A 21,381-nucleotide genomic window follows, 5' to 3' on the forward strand; every position below is an offset into this window, starting at 1 on the left:
ATACTTATTCGTAGCATCGGATCATTTTTCCCGTTATGTCATTTTAGCTCCAATTAAAGATAAAACAGCAGAGACAGTAGCAAAGGCAATAACAGATAATGTAATATGTCGCTTTACTACCCCAAAGGTACTAATAAGTGATAATGCAGGAGAATTTAATTCTGAGATCTTACAAGAAATATGTAAACAATACAACATCAAAAAGGTTAACGTTTTAGCCTATCACCCAGCATCGAATGGGTTGGTACAGAGACAAAACAAAAAAGTATTAGATGTGCTACGACACATTCTCAGTGAAAATTATGCAAGCTGGGATGATTGGATTCCCAGAGTAGAAGCCTCAATTAATGGATCTATAAATAAATCCATAGGTGACACACCACATTTCATTATATATGAGACAGATAAAAAACTACCATATGAGCTCCTAGAAGGTGACAGCATGCGTATATACAATTACGATGATTACTCTAAACTCCGTTTACGTGAATTCCAGGACATACACAAAAGAGTTAAAAAACAATTAACGATGTCCAAGGAAGAAATGACGGAGGCATTTAACAAGAAGGCAAGAGATTCACCTATCAGCTTAGGAGACATTGTTTATGGTATCATTCATACGAGAGACAATAAATTATCCCCAAAATTTGAGGGCCCATACAGAGTAATTAAATAGAAGCAAACAAAGTTTTAATGAAGTCACTGTCAAGTGGCGAAGAGAAACAAGTTCATATTGACCATTTAAAACGAGTTTCAAGAGAATTATCCAATAATTATTCAGCATCGGATACAATCGAACAGGCGAACGTACCTCAAGAAACCAAGCAGGAAAACAACAATGATTACAAAAAGAAATTAAGGTCGTATACCAAATAATCGAACATACTGTAGGTGCAACTGTTCCAATAAAATCTACAGTACATCATTTACGAGAATTAAATATCGATTTAAACTCCTTCTATAAATGAAATAACAATCAACCGTAACGCTCATCATCACTATCATCGACCACAGCACGACCATAATAGGAAATTAATAGATTTTTTTTTTTTTTTCGGTAGATTACGATGAAGGAACTTATGCTATGGATTCTCCTCTACATAGCAAGAGGATATGCGCACTTAGACCCCCAACACATAGTACGACAAGGTTGCCTCATAGCTCCAACGGCCACGACTACAATCGTTAAGGACGTCATGAGTACTGAAATAAGTCTAGATTACTTGTATGAATTACCTACTTATCTAGACAGTCTTGCGAAGCCTATGCGAACTCTGGACTTCATGATAGGAAACTATGTTTCACAAGCACATAACACAAAGAAAGTGAATGAAATGGTAAAGTTAGCGAAATGGAAACTAGAACAGGCAAAGTCAGCTATGCTCATCATGATCCAAGATCTCCCATCTTTTGGAACGGAGGTACTGAGCGACAGGAGCAACATCACACGTACTCGCCAAAAGCGCGGTTTGTTCGACCTGGGTGGCACAGTTCTTGGGAACATCTTTGGATTGGCTACAGAGGATGACCTTAAAGAAATAAACAACAAATTTAATAAAATAGCTCAGATACCAACATACCAAGATAAATTCATCACAGGACAGAACTCAGCAATTAAGACAATTGTGAAAAATCTGAAAAAGGCAGAAAACATAGCTCTCGAAAGTGTAGATAAAATAAATGGAATGGAAGGAAACATTACACTTTTCCAACACTTCTCCATCATCACAGAACATATTGACACGATTCTACTACAATTAGACAACACTAGAGATCGTTTCAGGGCACTTATGCAAGGAATTTCGAATGCTGGTGATGGCAAGATCACAATTGACTTACTCCCAGTTCATGAGCTACGTCAGATAATTAGTCAAGGCATACATAAACATAAATTGAAGCCTTTGTTCCGCAGTAGGGAATTCATGCAATATTATCCATATTTAGAAGCAACACTAACACCAACATCAGTAGTAGTTCATATACCATTCATATCTGAAGACCTGTTCACAGTATACCAAATACACCCCTTCCCCTCTAAAAATAACAACACTTTGGTCATCATCAACATCAACACAGACACCGAACTCATCATGGTCTCCAAGAGACGTAACACTGTCACTTTCGCAAGTGAATCAACGATTGAACGAAAGTGCCGCACATCCTTACATACTGTTCATCTTTGTCCTGCGTACATTTTTACGTTTCAGCCTACTGATACAGTCCCTTGTGAAATGGCTATCATCAGAAATGACAATATTCATAATCATTGCAACTTCACTTTTGCTCCAGATAAACTTGTACACCATCAACGCATCGGACACTCACAGTTTTTTTATTTCACTCATAACACATCAGTTTACATAGTCTGTCCAGATATACCACCATCTCATACTTCAGCCTCAGGATTATACATAGCACCAGAGTACTGTGCGGTATTTACACTAGCCATGTCTACTTATTTCACCATCAATCACTACGCCATCCTCAGTCATACACACAAACATTTCCACCCACTGCCTGATATGGACTTAAACATAAGCACAAGTATTAAGTAGACTTCACCTAAGTTTGAAACTATGCAGCTGATCAATGAAAACAATGAAGCCCTGGGAAGATTTGAGTTTGAGTATGTTCAACCCATATTATGTGTATAGCCCAGCACCTACTGTCTTTATAATCTTCTGCATTGTATTTGCAGTACTGCTGTTCGCAATGCACAGAATGCATGCAAGAATTGCTAATTTGGAGTCAGCATTTAGTGGAGGGAGAGTTAACATCCAAGTTAACCCCGCTGAATACATATTTTGTATATAGTACTAATTATCTCTCCATCTATCTATCTATATCAATCTATCTATCTATCTATATCTATCTATCTATCTATATCTATCTATCTATCTATATCTATCTATCTATCTATATCTATCTATCTATCTATCTATCTATATATATCTATATATATATATATATTTATATATATATATATATATATATATATATATTGTTACATAGCCTATGATTTCATCATCCTTTGTGTAATTCTAACGTACAGTATGCTGCATGTTTGATCACGAACGTGTTCTACCTCACTCCCCCCTTCTACCCTTATAGTAAAGTAAGTCGTTCTTTCTGTTGTTCAGAGCAAGATTGTCAACTCTTTGTCCCCATGGCTTCATTTGCACGTCCTTCTTACAAGTTGTATCATGCTCTGCCGGCCCCTATATAATGAGCTCAGTTTCTGCATTAATTGCCACTTAGATCTACTCCTCATTTTGTTCACATCTCTGTCCTCCCCTGTACAGTTGTTATTATTGTGAGTGCTCAGGAAGTCTCCAACCATCTAGCAGCCGTGTAATTTGAGTACAAGTGTTGTTGCATTTTTTCTTGTACTGTGTAGCATAAGGTGTCAATTCTTAGGCCTAGTAAGGTCTTTGTGATTAATGTAAAGTTTCATGTCAGCCATTGTTCATAATATTTCGTATCTGTAATAATATATCTTGCATTCACTGAGTATTATCTGGTATTTTTCATTTTATCAGGGCTGACTTAGATAAATTTGCACTTGCTAATTTCGTGTTAATAGAGGCTATTGCAGTTAACCATATATTTAACCTGTTTTTTGCCATTACATTATCCTTATGAGTCCTGAATGTTTTGTTGTTAGTTTGAGCATTAAACTTTAACTTGTAATTTTACCTAACTCTTTTGTTTTGAACCTGGAACTTTACGGGACAGTAGTGATTTTTAGTATTCTCACTTAAAGTGTACATTATCTTTCTCTGTTCCGTAACAAATTTGGCGACCTCTTATCAGGATATTCAGGATATTATCATAAGGATATTGCTTGATATTTTGTGACTGTGATTTATTCATGATGTCCACTATTACTACACTTGATGAAGCCAAAGATTTTTTGTCAAATGTGCAAACAGTGTGATGTAGAAAACAGAACAAAGAATGAACTTAAGTTTGTTGCTCAACAATTGGGAATTGCTGTTCGCTCTCATCATTCTAAAGATCAAATTATTGATATGATTAATGAAAGCTTGTTTAATGTAACTCCTCCAAATGAGCAAACGCAGATTGAATTAGCTAAGTTACAGCTAGCCCTGCAGGAGGCTAAGGCTAAGGAGGCTGAATTTCAGGCAAAAGCTAAGGAGGCTGAGGCACAAGTTGAACTTGCTAGGATTCAGGCAGACCATGAGTATCGCATGAAACAAGGTGGAACTGAATCATCTAGCTCTGATGATTTTGATGTGGCTAAAAATGTTAAACTTGTCCCTCCTTATGAATCTGATTTAACAAAGTATTTTCAGTTGTTTGTGAGGGTAGCTACAGGTTTTAATTGGCCCAAAAAGTATTGGCCAGTACTCCTTCAAACTGTTCTCACCGGTAAAGCTCAAGTAACTTATGCATCTTTGCCTCAGGATCAATGTGATAATTATGATGTAGTTAAGAGCTTGATTCTTAAGGCCTATGAGCTTGTCCCTGAAGCCTATAGAGTAAAAATTAGGACAACTTATAAGCAAGATAAGCAATCCCATGTTGAGTATGCAAAAATCAAAGAAGATCTGTTAGAGCAGTGGTTAAATTCTAAGAATGTGGATTCTGATTTTGACAAATTTAAGCAGATGATTTTGCTGGAGGACTTCAAAAGGTGTATTAATAATGTTGTAAGACTATATCTTGATGAGAAAAGAATAGATAATTTGTCTGATGCTGCAGTTTTAGCTGATGAATATGTTCTCACTCACAAGAGATATTCTAGAGAAAGAAGGAAAGCTGAGAGTAAGTACGTTGCCTCTACTCAGAGTACAGGTAACAAGAAAGAGAATAAGGATGATGTTTCTCAGGAAGTAAATATCAGCTCCACCTCTAGATTTCAGAAAAGTAAATGTACTTATTATAGTAAGCTTGGTCATACTACGGAGAAATGTTTCAGGAGACAGCGTGATGTGAACAAAAAGGAGTCTTTAAATATTCAGTCAATTGGTCTAGTGTCCACCCTTGAGAGTTCCCAGAATATTTTAACTGAGTTAACTGAACCTGCTTTGAGGGGTAAATTAAATTCTCATGATGGAGCTCCTCTTTTGAGCAGTAACGTGGGTGACACTCTCAAGAGTTCATGTGCTAATTTCCTGTCTGAAGTTTTTGTCAGTCCTCTGGACAGTAATGACAGGAAATCAGTTAAAATATATCGTGATACAGGTGCTTGCCAATCCCTTATGCTGACCAGTGTTCTAGGCTCTAATGTTAATTCCTCTGATGAAACTGTAATCTTACAAGGTGTAGGGAATAATTACTTCTCTGTCCCTCTGTGCAGAGTGAATTTAGAGTCTGGTTTTGTTAATGGTTCCGTTATGGTTGGGTTGGTTGAGACACTCCCAATGTCAGGTGTAACTTTCTTACTTGGAAATGATATTGGTGGAAGTCAAGTGTGTCCAGCTCCTCAGTTGTCTAGTGAGCCAGTGGCTGCGGCCACTGATATGGCTACTCGTTATCCTGAAGCCATTCCACTTAGAAATATCTCAGCAAAGAACGTGGTTAAGGAAATGCTGGGGTTCTTCACAAAGTTTGGTCTGCCCAAGGAGGTACAGTCAGACCGGGGAAGTAATTTCATGTCAAATGTTTTCAAGCAGTCTCTGAAAGAGTTGGGGATCACCCAGATCACGTCTTCAGCTTACCATCCCCAGACCCAAGGAGCGTTGGAGAGATATCATCAAACACTCAAATCGATGCTCAAGAAATACTGTTTGGAACATCAGAAAGACTGGGATAAAGGTCTTCCATTCGTTGTGTTTGCCGCAAGAGAATCTCCAAATGAATCACTGGGCTTCTCACCTTTTGAACTACTGTTTGGCCATGAAGTAAGAGGACCTCTTAAGCTACTCAAGGAATGCTGGCTGTCGGAGGAAGATGACGTCAACCTGCTGGAGTATGTGATGAAGTTCAAAGAACGGCTGTCCACTGCTTTACAGCTGGCGAGAGAGAATTTAGGAGCTGCTCAGGAGAAGATGAAGACTTGGTATGATAAGAAGGCCTGGTTACGCCACTTTCAGCCAGGAGATCAGGTTTTGATTCTGTTACCGGTGCATGGGCAACCTCTTCAAGCCAAGTTTAGTGGTTCTTATTTCGTGGAGAAGAAACTCAGTGATGTCAACTATGTCATCGCCACATCAGATCGTAGAAAGAACAAGCAACTTTGTCACATCAACATACTAAAGTTATATCACAGGTGGGACGAAAATAACCCAGTCTGCACTGTAGCTGTTTCACCCAAGTCTGCAAGTGAAGCTCTCCCATGCAGTATGAGCCTGAGTGATAGTTTGGGGAAGAATCCTGATATCATGAATGATCTCCAGACTAAGCTTTCTCATCTACCTCCCAAGGAAAGGCAGGAGTTTTCGGCATTACTGCAGGAGTACCCGCAAGTGTTCCGTGCTACTCCAGGAAGAACCACTGTGTTGATGCATGATGTCGATGTTGGAGACGGAAAGCCAATTAAACTGCCTCCTTACCGTGTGAACCCAGTGAAAGTTATTCTCATCCAGAAGGAGCTTGGATGATTGAGCCCTGTCAGAGCAAGTGGAGTTCTCCTGTCACTCTAGTCCCTAAGCCAGGTGGGTCACAGCGGCTTTGCATCGACTACAGACGTGTTAATCAGATAACCAAAACAGACACTTACCCTCTCCCTCGCGTGGAAGATTGCATAGACAAGATCGGAAAGGCTAGGTACATAAGTAAGTTTGATTTGTTAAAGGGATACTGGCAAGTACCTATGACTGAACGTGCTAGGGAGATCTCATGTTTTGTAACACTAGGAAAGACTTTTGCATGTTCTGTAATGCCATATGGTATGAAGAATGCACCAGCCACATTTCAGAAGCTTATGAATGTTGTAACAGAGGGTTTGGCAGGGTGTGTTGTTTATATTGATGATGTATTAATCTTCAGTGACAACTGGAAAGATCACCTATGCCGTGTCAGTAAATTTCTTGAGCGTTTGGTTCAGGCTAATCTTGTAGCTAATTTATCAAAGTGTGAGTTTGGTCAAGCTAAAGTTCAGTACCTTGGGTACGTAATTGGTGATGGACATGTTGCACCACCAGGAGCTAAGGTTCAGGTTATAAGTGATCTTCCCAGACCTAAAAGTAGGAAAGAGCTACAAAGATTTTTGGGAATGGTAGGTTATTACAGGAGATTTGTTTTTAACTTTTCAATTCTTGTATCACCGCTTACAGACCTACTTAAAAAGGGAGTTAAATTTGTCTGGACCGATTACTGTGAATCCTCTTTCAACAAACTTAAAGCTATCCTATTAAGTCAGCCAGTGCTCGCTACTCCAAATTTTGCAAAACCTTTTAAGATGGCTGTTGATGCAAGTGATACAGGAGCTGGGGCTGTTTTGCTGCAAGAGGATGATCATGGTATTGAACACCCTGTATCTTATTACAGTAAGAAGTTCACTCCACCTCAAAAGAACTACTCAACTATTGAGAAAGAGCTTTTGGCCTTGATTTTGGGTTTACAGCATTTTTCATTTTACTTGTGTTCTGGTTTTGACCCCATAGTCATTTATACCGATCATAACCCACTGAAATTCCTTAGTAAGTTTAAAGATAAAAATCAGAGATTGACAAGATGGAGCCTACTTCTTCAGGAGTATTCATTAGACATACAACATGTCAAGGGGAAAGAAAATGTTATTGCAGATTGCTTATCTAGACTTTAGACAGATTGTTTAAGAGTAATAATAAATTTCCTTTGTAAATTTCTTTTTCTTTGTGGGGAGGTGTTACATAGCCTATGATTTCATCATCCTTTGTGTAATTCTAACGTACAGTATGCTGCATGTTTGATCACGAGCGTGTTCTACCTCACTCCCCCCTTCTACCCTTATAGTAAAGTAAGTCGTTCTTTCTGTTGTTCAGAGCAGGATTGTCAACTCTTTGTCCCCATGGCTTCATTTGCGCGTCCTTCTTACAAGTTGTATCAAGCTCTGCTGGCCCCTACATAATGAGCTCAGTTTCTGCATTAATTGCCACTTAGATCTACTCCTCATTTTGTTCACATCTCTGTCCTCCCCTGTACAGTTGTTATTATTGCGAGTGCTCAGGAAGTCTCCAACCATCTCGCAGCCGTGTAATTTGAGTATAAGTGTTGTTGCATTTTTTCTTGTACTGTGTAGCATAAGGTGTCAATTCTTAGGCCTAGTAAGGTTTTTGTGATTAATGTAAAGTTTCATGTCAGCCATTGTTCATAATATTTCGTATCTGTAATAATATATCTTGCATTCACTGAGTATTATCTTGTATTTTTCATTTTATCAGGGCTGAATTTAGATAAATTTGCACTTGCTAATTTCGTGTTAATAGAGGCTATTGCAGTTAACGATATATTTAACCTGTTTTTTGCCATTACATTATCCTTATGAGTCCTGAATGTTTTGTTGTTAGTTTGAGCATTAAACTTTAACTTGTAATTTTACCTAACTCTTTTGTTTTGAACCTGGAATTTTACGGGACAGTAGTGATTTTTAGTATTCTCACTTAAAGTGTACATTATCTTTCTCTGTTCCTTAACAATATATATATATATATATATATATATATATATATATATATATATATATATATATATATATATATATATATATATATATATATATATATATAATACAAAGAAGAATGACCCATGATATAGAAGTATGGCATACCAGTACCATTATGTTTAAATGAAATATTAATAACTCCTACGATAATCTTAATTTTAAACTTTTTTTTTTCTTGCATGTATACATTTCACTACAATAACCCAAGTACATACTGTATTACAGTTAAATATTTTACCTTGAGTGCATTTATTCAAATATGTATACAACTTGTTTAAAATGTAATATTACTGGATCATGGCAATTTACTATGAATATTATATGTATACAATATTATAATCAATATTATGTACTAATAGATTAGCATATGTCAATGATGATTGCTGTCGGAGGACCTTCAGCGGCGTGGCCGAGCAATGTTATGAGTCCATATTATAATTACAAATCATAATAGATAGATAGATAAATAGATAGATAGACAGCTCCATGCGAGCCTGGAAAAGGAAAATGATCTTGCAAGTTAACTGAGGAAATGTTGACCATTACACAGGAAGTAGCAGAGTCAGGAGATGATGTAGGTAGTGTGTCAGCGAGATAGCAGGCGAACAAAGCCTAGTGACATACACACATACTCACACACAGGTTTCTGGAACTTTCCAACCACAGTGTAACACACGTGACACGACCCCTGTTTCACCAGAATTTAGGAAAGAGAGCTCAGAAGGAGGCTAGCAATTGAACAGACAGGTAGTGGAGAGAGTGAACAAGAAAGAGGGGCTCAACTAGACTTACTTATTATATTGTCTCTGTAAGACATACCCTGCTCAACTTAGATTTCTCTGAAGATAATAAATTAAGATCAACTCCTGTATTCATCTTTAATTCCTACTACAAGAAATCGAGAGTGACAACTAAACTACAAAACTTCTCTACAAGTAACTACAAAGTCCTTTGTGACACCGCAAGGAAGTTGATGGACGTTCTTTATGTGTCCAAGTCGGTTTTCTTGTTCGTCTGCTGAATTCCACTGAAGTACTGCGTGGTGTACAGGTGGGCAGTGGGTAGAGGAAGAGTTAATTAGATATTGAGATGGATCCGGATCCCGATGCAGGAAATTATGTTATTGGCACCGGCTGAGATAGGCGCTGATTTAAATCGTTAAACATGGCAGACTAAGACCGTAGAATTAAGTGACTGTGAGACTGCCTGGTGGGAAAGAGCAGTTGCAGCAGCAAGTCGTACATTTTATTGGTACTGGCGTGTTTACTACATTACTGTTTTTTTTTTTTTTTTTTTACTTCTTTCATACTCATGTCCACATTTTTTTTTCTCCTTTCTCCCGACTGATCCATTTTCTTCTTTCTCCTTTTTGTCCCTCTTTATTATTATTTATTTTGAATTCCCTCATTTTTTTTCTCTCTTCTTCTATTTTTCTTTTACCAATATATTACTTTTATTATCTTTCTTTTCCCCGTTACACTGTTCTTCCTTTCTTGCTCCTTCCTTTGTGGCTTACATAACGTCATCATCAGGTACAAGAGAGGCATTAGGGTAGTTGAAGGGATGTATTTATCATCACTACTAACCTACTGTACACTGGATCAACAAAGTATCGGTGCACACTTGCCGCCAAACAGTTGCACACCACGCACGTTGCCTGTTGGAAAAGGCTTCAGGATTTTTGCCCACCTTGGTAAACCTGCTGACATAAGGATGCCATATATCGCTGGCTTGTGGCGTTTTATAGTCGCTAGTGTTATTGTTTGTATATTTATACCATAACACATCAGTGTTCTGGCAACTTCAAGGGTAATGTTCATCATTTCAGATGATATCGTATCCTTCATGCGCCATACTATTTTGACCCACTGTAAATCACTGTCAGCAGTGACAACACCAGCACCATCATTATCATTGATATTATCAGCATCACCAGCAGCAGCAGCAGCAGTAGCAGTGGCGGCGATAGTGGCGACGGCAGCACCAGCACCATTATCATTAGTTTCATCAAAATATACAGACTCCTCCATACCATTATCTTCAATATCACCACCACCACAACATCACTACCACCACCACATCACCACCACCACCACATCATTATCAGCATCGTCATCGTCATGTTTCATCACCCACCTCTCATCATCAACATTGTTATTTTCACTACATATATCAATGCTTCAATCGACATGCCAGTTGCCATCGCCACCTAAACAACCACCACCACGATAATCATCATCATACAGGCAACTACCACCACCATCACCACCAATATAATCATCACCATATACATAACTACCACCACCACCACCACCACCACGATAATCATCATCATATAGATAACTACCATCACCACCACCACCACCACCACCAATATAATCACCATTTACATAACTACCACCACCACCACCGTCTTTAGCCACCTTGATCACATTTCTACATTACGTCATTATAAGTTACATGAGAGAAAGGGAGGTAGATGAAGGTGGGGCGGCCTGGCACCCCACTACACGTGTGCTGAGTTCAGGCCTTCACCCACTGACTAACTCGTCCTTTCTTTTTATCACTGTCAGCTTTTTTTTCTTTCTCCATCTCATTCTCTCTCATTTTCACTATCTCATTGCCTTCTCCTTTTCCCTTCTGTCTTTCTTCTCTTCATTTTTGCTGTCTTTTTGTATCTTTTCTTTTTCTGATTTTCTTGCCATTAGTATAAATTCCAAAAACAGCCATAGAAATTATTTGCTTGGCGTGGTAAGAGTAACGTTATCACTCAGGATGCCATGACTCTCTGACCTGAATGGCATCGATTGACATTGGCTGGATTGCTGGATCTGTGAAGAAAATGGAATAACGAGGATGTACCAGAGAATACGATACAATTTTTACGCAGTATAAAAATACGATGTGATAAATAAGTAGACTGGTAATAATATAATAAAAGAAAGAACATAACAATATTAATAATATAACAGCGTATGATTGGGGAAGGTATAGGAGAGAAATAGTATAATAAAGAAAAGAATATAATAAATATAATAAAAATGTATGATAAGGGAACGTAGGAGCACGAAACACTATGATGAGTTTGATATGAGGTACAAGAGCACAGTTTTAAATAAAGAATATGATGAAGAAATTATGAAAGAGGATATTGATAAATTTTCAAAAAGACGACATAGTAAAAGACAGGATGTAAGAGTGGTAAGCAGGAGGCGAGGAAGACCCAGACAAATCGACTTTCTGCTGGACATTACCTGTTGGCCGGGGTTCAGTACACCAACTATCGTAGCCGTCGCCGAGCGTTTCCAAAAATGTGTTAGAATGAGGGATTTTTAGGAGGAGAGAATGTTTAAGTTGTTCTTGTCGTGGATGGCAGGAGAGATATAAACATGAGTCTGGGGTTTGACTGCAGTTTTATGCTCCTGAATATTCTCAGAGGAAGCATCTCACAAGAGCAATACTGAGGCGAGAGTGGTTTTATGCCTGCTAACTCCTTGTGATCTGTTCCTGTCTTTCCCACCGTGCCTCTTCTCTCTCCTAACCCCTTCAGCCCTGTCTCTCCTATTTCCCCTATATATGACTGGTTGGGTCATGCGTGGGGGCACGTATTTCCACACCTGTGGAGTTTTCAGTCAGGTGTCATTCTGTGATGTGTGCGATATTCCCTAGCCAGAATGTGCATTGCTGTTTCCTCTAGATCTCTCGAACTCTGGCACGACACTCTTCCAATCTCTATATTACATATTAACAATATATACGTCACTAGCTATTATGTAGCGTGTTACGATATTTTAGTGTCCTGACACAACCATACACCTGACTCATTATATAACGTAGTGCTGTAGCTACCTCTGCCTGTCTGTCAATACGACACCTAGGAGGCGAAATGAAATTACATTATTATTATCATTACTAACCTAATGAGACATCAACATCACGACTTCTACCTCCATCATTATTATTATTATCATCAACAATCATACGATCATCATTAGTTATCAAAACTACGTACATCACCATTATCACGACCACGATCAAAATAACGGCAATCATCATCATCATCATCATCATCACAACAACTACTGGAGCTCAGAGCCACACCTATTTTACAGCACCACAAACTTGAAGAGCAATAGGAGGATGAGATGAAGTAAGATGGAGCGGCCTGGGACTCTACTACTGTGCTTAGTTAACACTTTTACCACTAATACTCCATTTCCTTCTTTCTTCCTTCCTTTCTTTCCTTCTCCGTTCTTGTCTTTGTATCCTTTCATTCATTACTACTGTACATTGCAGTAATTAAACTACAAGGAAAGTAGGAGCCAGGCTGTTTCACTTCCACCCTGTCCCTGCAATGGCCTTTTCTCTCTCTCTCTCTCTCTCTCTCTCTCTCTCTCTCTCTCTCTCTCTCTCTCTCTCTCTCTCTTCATTTTTTGCTTTCTTTCTCATTCTTTTTCTATTTGGGTTTATTCTCTTTCTGTTTCTTGTTCTCATTTCGTTCTTTCTCCTTTTCGTTATTTTTTTCTTCTCTCCGATCTTATTTTTATATTCGTTTTTACTGTGTGTAATATTTCCCCATTTTCTTTATTCATACTTTTTTTCTATCATTTCATTATCATTTTCTTGTAATATCTTCATCATTCTTTCTCCTTGTAATTCTTTTAATTCCTGTTATTTCCTTCCTTCACACTTCTTACATTTTTCTTCCTTCCTTTCCCATTCGTCTTTCCTTCTTTTTATTACAGCATCACAAATTACAGGACATATCAGAAGCGAGACGCAGGTATTTCCTTATCATCAGTTCTAACCTATTGTACATCACGATGATGATCATCATCATCCTTACCATTGCTGCCACCGTAACCACCACCACAGCCATCATCATCATCATCATCTTCAGTTATCTGTATTTTCATAAGAACTAACCTACACTGCTATCACAATCATCACATACAAAAATCTAGGCAGTATATAACATCACAAGTTATAAGAGAGGCAGGAGGGTAGACAAAGCAAGGTGGAGGGGCCTGGCAATCTAATACACATGTACTAAGTTCAAGTCTTCACCTGCACTAGGTCATGCCTTTCTTTATATTTACCTTTTTTCTTTATCCTACTTTTTCTTTGATTCTTCGTTTCTTTCCCTCTTATTGTTCCCATTTTTCCTTTTACATTCACCTGTATCTGCTTTTTCCTGAATCTTGCTGTGTATTTCAATGTCAGCTCTTTCCATTTAGTTAGCTTTTTTCATCTCTTACATTCTCTTCCGCTTCTCCTTTCTATCATTGCTTATTTTATCCATTTCAATGGATTACATTCTCTTTTCCTTTTACTTGACTATTATCTGTCAAGCTTCAAGACAGGAAGGAGGTGAGATGAGATGAAGTTGACTGGGATTTTGTTACAGATATGAGCCGAGGTGAATAATTACTTACTATCCATTCCTTTTCTTTGATTTCTTATTTTCATCATATGTTTCCTTATTTATTGTTATGTTTCATTCCTTCTATCTTTTATTCCTGTCCTTATTTCGTCTTCTTCTCTTTCATTTTTCTTCTTACGGTAGTTGTTTCCATTCTTTTGCTCCTCACACTTTCTTCTTTTCAGTTCCAATTTTCCTTTGTCTTTCATTTATTCTATCCCCTTTCTTATCTTCCTGTTTACATTTACTTCACTATATTACAACAGTGAAGCAACAACACAAGTAGGAGCCAAGGTGTAGTTAGGTGAAGCGGACTGAGATTCTGACAAAGGTATTGGGAGTTGGATCCTTTCTGTTTGGATTTCTATTTTGTTCTTTCTTCAGCATTTGTCTTTTACTGTTTTTATCTTTTTTTCGATTATTTTTCATGTAAATCTTGTCATCCTTTGCTTTCTCCTTTTTTTCCTCCTTCCAGTTAAGTTACTTTTGTTCTCTATCCCCAATAACTTCTTTTTCACTGTCTCTGTTCTAAATCCCACTCTTTCCCTTATATCTCTAACAGTTTATTTATTCTTCCTTTCTTTCAGTATCTTGCCATTGTTTTATTGTAATATTCTTCTTTTTCCAGTTTTTCTTCATCTTTCTCCTTCTGTTCTCCCTCCATTATATTACATCATCGTCGGCTACAAGTAAGGTGGGAGGCAAATTATTGTCACAGGTATTAAATACATCCTTAATTATCATTACTACCACCACCACCACCACCACCACCATAGTGATGATGATGATGATGATGATGATGATGATGGCTATAATCATTATCATCATTATTTTCACCTCTTTACTTTCGCATTTTTTCTACTTATTCTTCCATGTCTGATTCTGTCCCCTTTTCTTTCTTATCTCCTTTCTCTTCTCCTTTTTGTGTTATTATTTTATCATGTTTTTCTTTCCTCAACCTTGCATTATTCTTTCTTTCTCCATCATATTACATTACTAGGTACACGGGAAGTATGAGTGAGATGAAGTAAGGTTATCAGCATACTAACCCACATCACCATCACGGACACAATATCAATGGTGTAAGGAACCTATGCAACCACCATTTAAGGCTAGTGGTTTACCAGCGGTTGACGGGTCTGATCAGCCAGGTGGACCAAGGTAAATCAAAAATAAATAAATAAAAACATTACCACCACTTCCACATCTAACATTATCATTATTAATTAAGCCATCATCATCATCATCGTCGTCATCATCATCATCACCCAAGCAAACCCACATCACTATCATTACCACTACATTTGATCTAGGCCACTTCTATACGTCTTACACCTTAAGTTGGGGCAAAATTTTGTCTTTTGCTGCATATATTCCGTCGTTAAATGACAGATTAAAACGTGACTACGGTTCTGAATCCATTTCAAATCACTTCTTCATGACTAATACCATATTCTTGAGTGTTTGTTTCAGCTCAGCATTCAAGGTGCAGAGAAAGCAATTTTAGGCCAAAGTAAAGTGGGAAGAATATAGCACCATATTCGTGTGTAAACCTATTGCTAACGTGTCGGTATTCAAGATGGAGGGATGGCAATTTTAGGCCAAGGTAAAGTGGACAGAGTATTAAAGCATTATAAACACCAAGACAGGTAGGAGGCGATATGAAGACAGGTCAAGCGGTCTGTCACTACTTTACGTGTCTGGAGCTTGAGCTTTGATTCTCTGACATCCTTTATCTGTTCTTGCTGTTCTGACTTTTCCTTAATTTTCGAATATGCTAGATTTCCTTTAGTTCCCCTCATATTTTCTTTTATTTATTTCCTTTTTGCCCATCTATATTTGCCTCCTCCCCCGGCTATGTATCCTTCCTTTTTTTATGGCTACAATTTCTTTCTTTTTTTCATTCATCTTTCATCTTATCCGCCTCTTCTTTTCTTGCTATCCCCGTTTCTTTCGTTCTCCAGTATATTACAGCATCAGCAGCTGCAAGAGAGGTAGGAGGCCAGATAAAGTAAGGTGGGGCGGCCTGGGACTTTACTACAGGTGTAGCCCACCAAGTTCAAGCCTTCCACCTGATCACCATCACGTCTTCCTTTCTTCTTTTTTCCATTGTTTTTTATTTAAGCACTCATTTCTCTCTTTTTCCTAATTCTTCCCTTTCATTTTATTCATTTTACTTTTTAATATCACCCTCGTTTTATTTATATTTTTCACCGTGGTCTTCCATTTACTATATATTCCTCTTCTACCTTGTTTGTCCTCACCTTTATCCAATATTTTACCCTTTTCTTTCTCACTCCATTTCTTTCCTCCTTTCTTTCTCCTTCAACATTACATCACCATCAGCTACAAGAGAGATACAAAGGGTGATGAAGTAAGGTGAAGCGGCCTTTGACTTCACTACAAGTGTATAGAATTAGAGTATAACCTTTGTCAGCTGTACCTTAATTTGCTTTTCTCTCGCATATCTTTATCTCTGTTTCTCTCATTGCTTCCCATTTCTTTTTGTTTCTCTGTGTATATTTGATGTATTTACGTCTTTCTTCTTTAATATATACTTGTTCCTTTTGCCTTATTTTTTCTCCTTTCGTATATTCTCATTTCTATCATTTCCATTTCTTTCACTCGTGCTGTTTGTATCTTACAGTTACCCTTCCTCTCTCCTCCTTTTTATCCATTCACCTCTAACTCGTTTTCATATCTTTTTCTACATTTTCACACCATCACAAGCTTCAAGACAGGTAGAAGGGTAGATGAAGTAAGGTGCTGCGGTCTGGAACTCTACTACAGGTGTGCCCGGTTCAAACCTTGCCTCATTTGTCCCTCCTTTTTATCCCTAATTTCCCTTCATATATTTACTACTCTTTACCTATAATTCAGTCTTTTTATCTCTTCATTCCTTCCTCCTTTCTTCTTACTTTCCGCCTTTCTTCTTTTTCAATTTTTTACATTTTATCATTCATTAATTTTTCTTTTCATTCCTCCAGTCATTTTCCTTCTCTTTCTGATTTACCATGTTCTTTCTCCTTCGTTTGTTACTGTCTGCAGTGTTCTCCTCTCTAATACAGGAATGACACTACAAGACAAGCAGCAGCCAAAGTAAGTAAGGTGGACCCGCCTGACAGTCTAACAAACCTGTCTGGAGTTATACCCGATGAATTCCTTGGCTCATTTTTACTCTTCCTCATTTTCGTTTTATCGTTCTCTCTGTTTACTTCCTTCTCTGATTTTCTATTTTTGTTTCTTCCTTTCCGTTCGTCCTTTCTACTTTCTGATTTCTTTACTTTTTTTTCCATTCTATAATCTAATATTCCTTCTACATTATTTGTCCTTGCTGTCTCCCACTCTCTATACTGTTTTGCACCCATTTCTGTTTTATAAAATTCTTTCTTCTCATTACATTTTTCTTCTCAGTTTCTTTCCTTGGCCTATGTCTTTCTCTTTCTTTTTTTTTTAATTTCCCATTTTGTAAAAAGCAACATAAGCTAAAAGAGATGAAGGAAGTCTATCCTGATCAGTACTAACCACCATCACCAGCACCACTACTACCACCACCATTATCCATACAGTTATCATTAGTCTCATTAAAACTAACCTATACTATCATCACCATCATCATTACCACCATCACCACCACCACTACTACCACCACCATTATCCATACAGTTATCATTAGTCTCATTAAAACTAACCTATACTATCATCACCATCATCATTACCACCATCACCACCACCACCATAGTGATGATGATGATGATGATGATGATGATGATGATGATGGCTATAATCATTATCATCATTATTTTCACCTCTTTACTTTCGCATTTTTTCTACTTATTCTTACATGTTTGATTCTGTCCCCTTTTCTTTCTTATCTCCTTTCTCTTCTCCTTTTTGTGTTATTATTTTATCATGTTTTTCTTTCCTCAGCCTTGCATTATTCTTTCTTTCTCCATCATATTACATTACTAGGTACACGGGAAGTATGAGTGAGATGAAGTAAGGTTATCAGCATACTAACCCACATCACCATCACGGACACAATATCAATGGTGTAAGGAACCTATGCAATCACCATTTAAGGCTAGTGGTTTACCTGCGGTTGACGGGTCTGATCAGCCAGGTGGACCAAGGTAAATCAAAAATAAATAAATAAAAACATTACCACCACTTCCACATCTAACATTATCATTATTAATTAAGCCATCATCATCATCATCGTCGTCATCATCATCACCCAAGCAAACCCACATCACTATCATTACCACTACATTTGATCTAGGCCACTTCTATACGTCTTACACCTTAAGTTGGGGCAAAATTTTGTCTTTTGCTGCATATACTCCGTCGTTAAATGGCAGATTAAAACGCGACTACGGTTCTGCATCCATTTCAGATCACTTCTTCATGACTAATACCATATTCTTGAGTGTTTGTTTCAGCTCAGCATTGAAAGTGCAAAGGAAGCAGTTTTAGGCCAAAGTAAAGTGGGAAGAATATAGCACCATATTCGTGAGTAAACCTATTGCTAACGTGTCGGTATTCAAGATGGAGGGATGGCAATTTTAGGCCAAGGTAAAGTGGACAGAGTATTAAAGCATTAGAAACACCAAGACAGGCAGGAGGCGATATGAAGACAGGTCAAGCGGTCTGGCACTACTTTACGTGTCTGGAGCTTGAGCTTTGGTTCTCTGACATCCTTTTATGTGTTCTTGCTGTTCTTACTTTTCCTTAATTTTCGAATATGCTAGATTTCTTTTAGTTCCCCTCATATTTTCTTTTATTTATTTCCTTTTTGGCCATCTATATTTGCCTCCTCCCCCGGCTATGTATCCTTCCTTTTTTTATGGCTACAATTTCTTTCTTTTTTTCATTCATCTTTCATCTTATCCGCCTCTTCTTTTCTTGCTATCCCCGTTTCTTTCGTTCTCCAGTATATTACAGCATCAGCAGCTACAAGAGAGGTAGGAGGCCAGATAAAGTAAGGTGGGGCGGCCTGAGACTTTACTACAGGTGTACCCCACCAAGTTCAAGCCTTCCACCTGATCACCATCACGTCTTCCTTTCTTCTTTTTTCTTTTTTTCATTGTTTTTTATTTAAGCACTCATTTCTCTCTTTTTCCTAATTCTTCCCTTTCATTTTATTCATTTTACTTTTTAATATCACCCTCGTTTTATTTATAATTTTCACTGTGGTCTTCCATTTACTATATATTCCTCTTCTACCTTGTTTGTCCTCACCTTTATCCAATATTTTACCCTTTTCTTTCTCACTCCATTTCTTTCCTCCTTTCTTTCTCCTTCAACATTACATCACCATCAGCTACAAGAGAGATACAAAGGGTGATGAAGTAAGGTGAAGCGGCCTTTGACTTCACTACAAGTGTATAGAATTAGTGAATAACCTTTGTCAGCTGTACCTTAATTTGCTTCTCTCTCGCATATCTTTATCTCTGTTTCTCTCATTGCTTCCCATTTCTTTTTGTTTCTCTGTGTATATTTGATTTATTTACGTCTTTCTTCTTTAATATATACTTGTTCCTTTTGCCTTATTTTTTCTCCTTTCGTATATTCTCCTTTCTATCATTTCCAGTTCTTTCACTCGTGCTGTTTGTATCTTATAGTTACCCTTCCTCTCTCCTCCTTTTTATCCATTCACTTCTAACTCGTTTTCATATCTTTTTCTACATTTTCACACCATCACAAGCTTCAAGACAGGTAGGAGGGTAGATGAAGTAAGGTGCTGCGGTCTGGAACTCTGCTACAGGTGTGCCCGGTTCAAACCTTGCCTCATTAGTCCCTCCTTTTTATCCCTAATTTCCCTTCATATATTTACTATTCTTTACCTATAATTCAGTCTTTTTATCTCTTCATTCCTTCCTCCTTTCTTCTTACTTTCCGCCTTTCTTCTTTTTCAATTTTTTACATTTTATCATTCATTAATTTTTCTTTTCATTCCTCCAGTCATTTTCCTTCTCTTTCTGATTTACCATGTTCTTTCTCCTTCGTTTGTTACTGTCTGCCGTGTTCTCCTCTCTAATACAGGAATGACACTACAAGACAAGCAGCAGCCAAAGTAAGTAAGGTGGACCCGCCTGACAGTCTAACAAACCTGTCTGGAGTTCCACCCGATGAACTCCTTGGCTCATTTTTATTCTTCCTCATTTTCGTTTTATCGTTCTCTCTGTTTACTTCCTTCTCTGATTTTCTATTTTTGTTTCTTCCTTTCCGTTCGTCCTTTCTACTTTCTGATTTCTTTACTTTTTTTTCCATTCTATAATCTAATATTCCTTCTACATTATTTGTCCTTGCTGTCTCCCACTCTCTATACTGTTTTGCACCCATTTCTGTTTAATAAAATTCTTTGTTCTCATTACATTTTTCTTCTCAATTTCTTTCCTTGGCCTATGTCTTTCTCTCTTTCTTTCTTTTTCTTTTTTTTTTTCCCATTTTGTAAAAAGCAACATAAGCTAAAAGAGATGAAGGAAGCCTATCCTGATCAGTACTACCCACCATCACCAGCACCACTACTACCACCACCATTATCCATACAGTTATCATTAGTGTCATTAAAACTAGCCTATAGTATCATCACCATCATCATTACCACCATCACCACCACCACTACTACCACCACCATTATCCATACAGTTATCATTAGCCTCATTAAAACTAACCTATACTATCATCACCATCATAATTACCACCATCACCATCAGTCACCATAATCATCACAACCACCATTATCATCCACTACATAGATCCAGTTCCTATATTACAGCATCACAAGCTATATTTCCTTCTGTCTCCCTAGGTTTCTGTCTTTCTAGCCTTTCTTTCTTCCCTACTGTCCTCTATCCCCTTTCAACCTTTTACTCTTTGTCCTTTCGTTTTGGTCTCTCCTTTAATCTCATCTTTTACATTACTTCTTTTCTTTCACCTTTCTCATTCTTTCTCGTTCAGTTGCTTCTTCTTTCCTCTCTTTCTTCACTATTTTACAATAATAAAGCAACAGGGACGTAGAAGCCAAGATGGAGTAAGGTGGAGCGGCCTGAGAATTTGTCAGTGTTGTCAAGACTTCGACCCACGTCCTCAGACTGCTTCTTATGATAATCTTTCTTTCTCCTTTCCTCTTCTTTGCAACCGTGGTAGCAGAGCGAGAGTGGATATTATGTTTTAAGCGGTGTGTGTGTGTGTGTAATTCACCGGGTCGGTCAGTATCACTTGATGGTCGTGATTGTCAGCATTTTACCCTCCCGGAAGGGAGCTGAGAGCTCATATAGTCCGATCTAAGGGCAAGGCTGTGACCTTCACACACCCACACACCCGTCCCCTTGCTCAAGGGGGA

This window comes from Coenobita brevimanus, chromosome 27 (assembly GCF_032717465.1).
Source record: "Coenobita brevimanus isolate Jiangsu-jjx chromosome 27, ASM3271746v2, whole genome shotgun sequence".
NCBI lineage: Eukaryota > Metazoa > Arthropoda > Malacostraca > Decapoda > Coenobitidae > Coenobita > Coenobita brevimanus.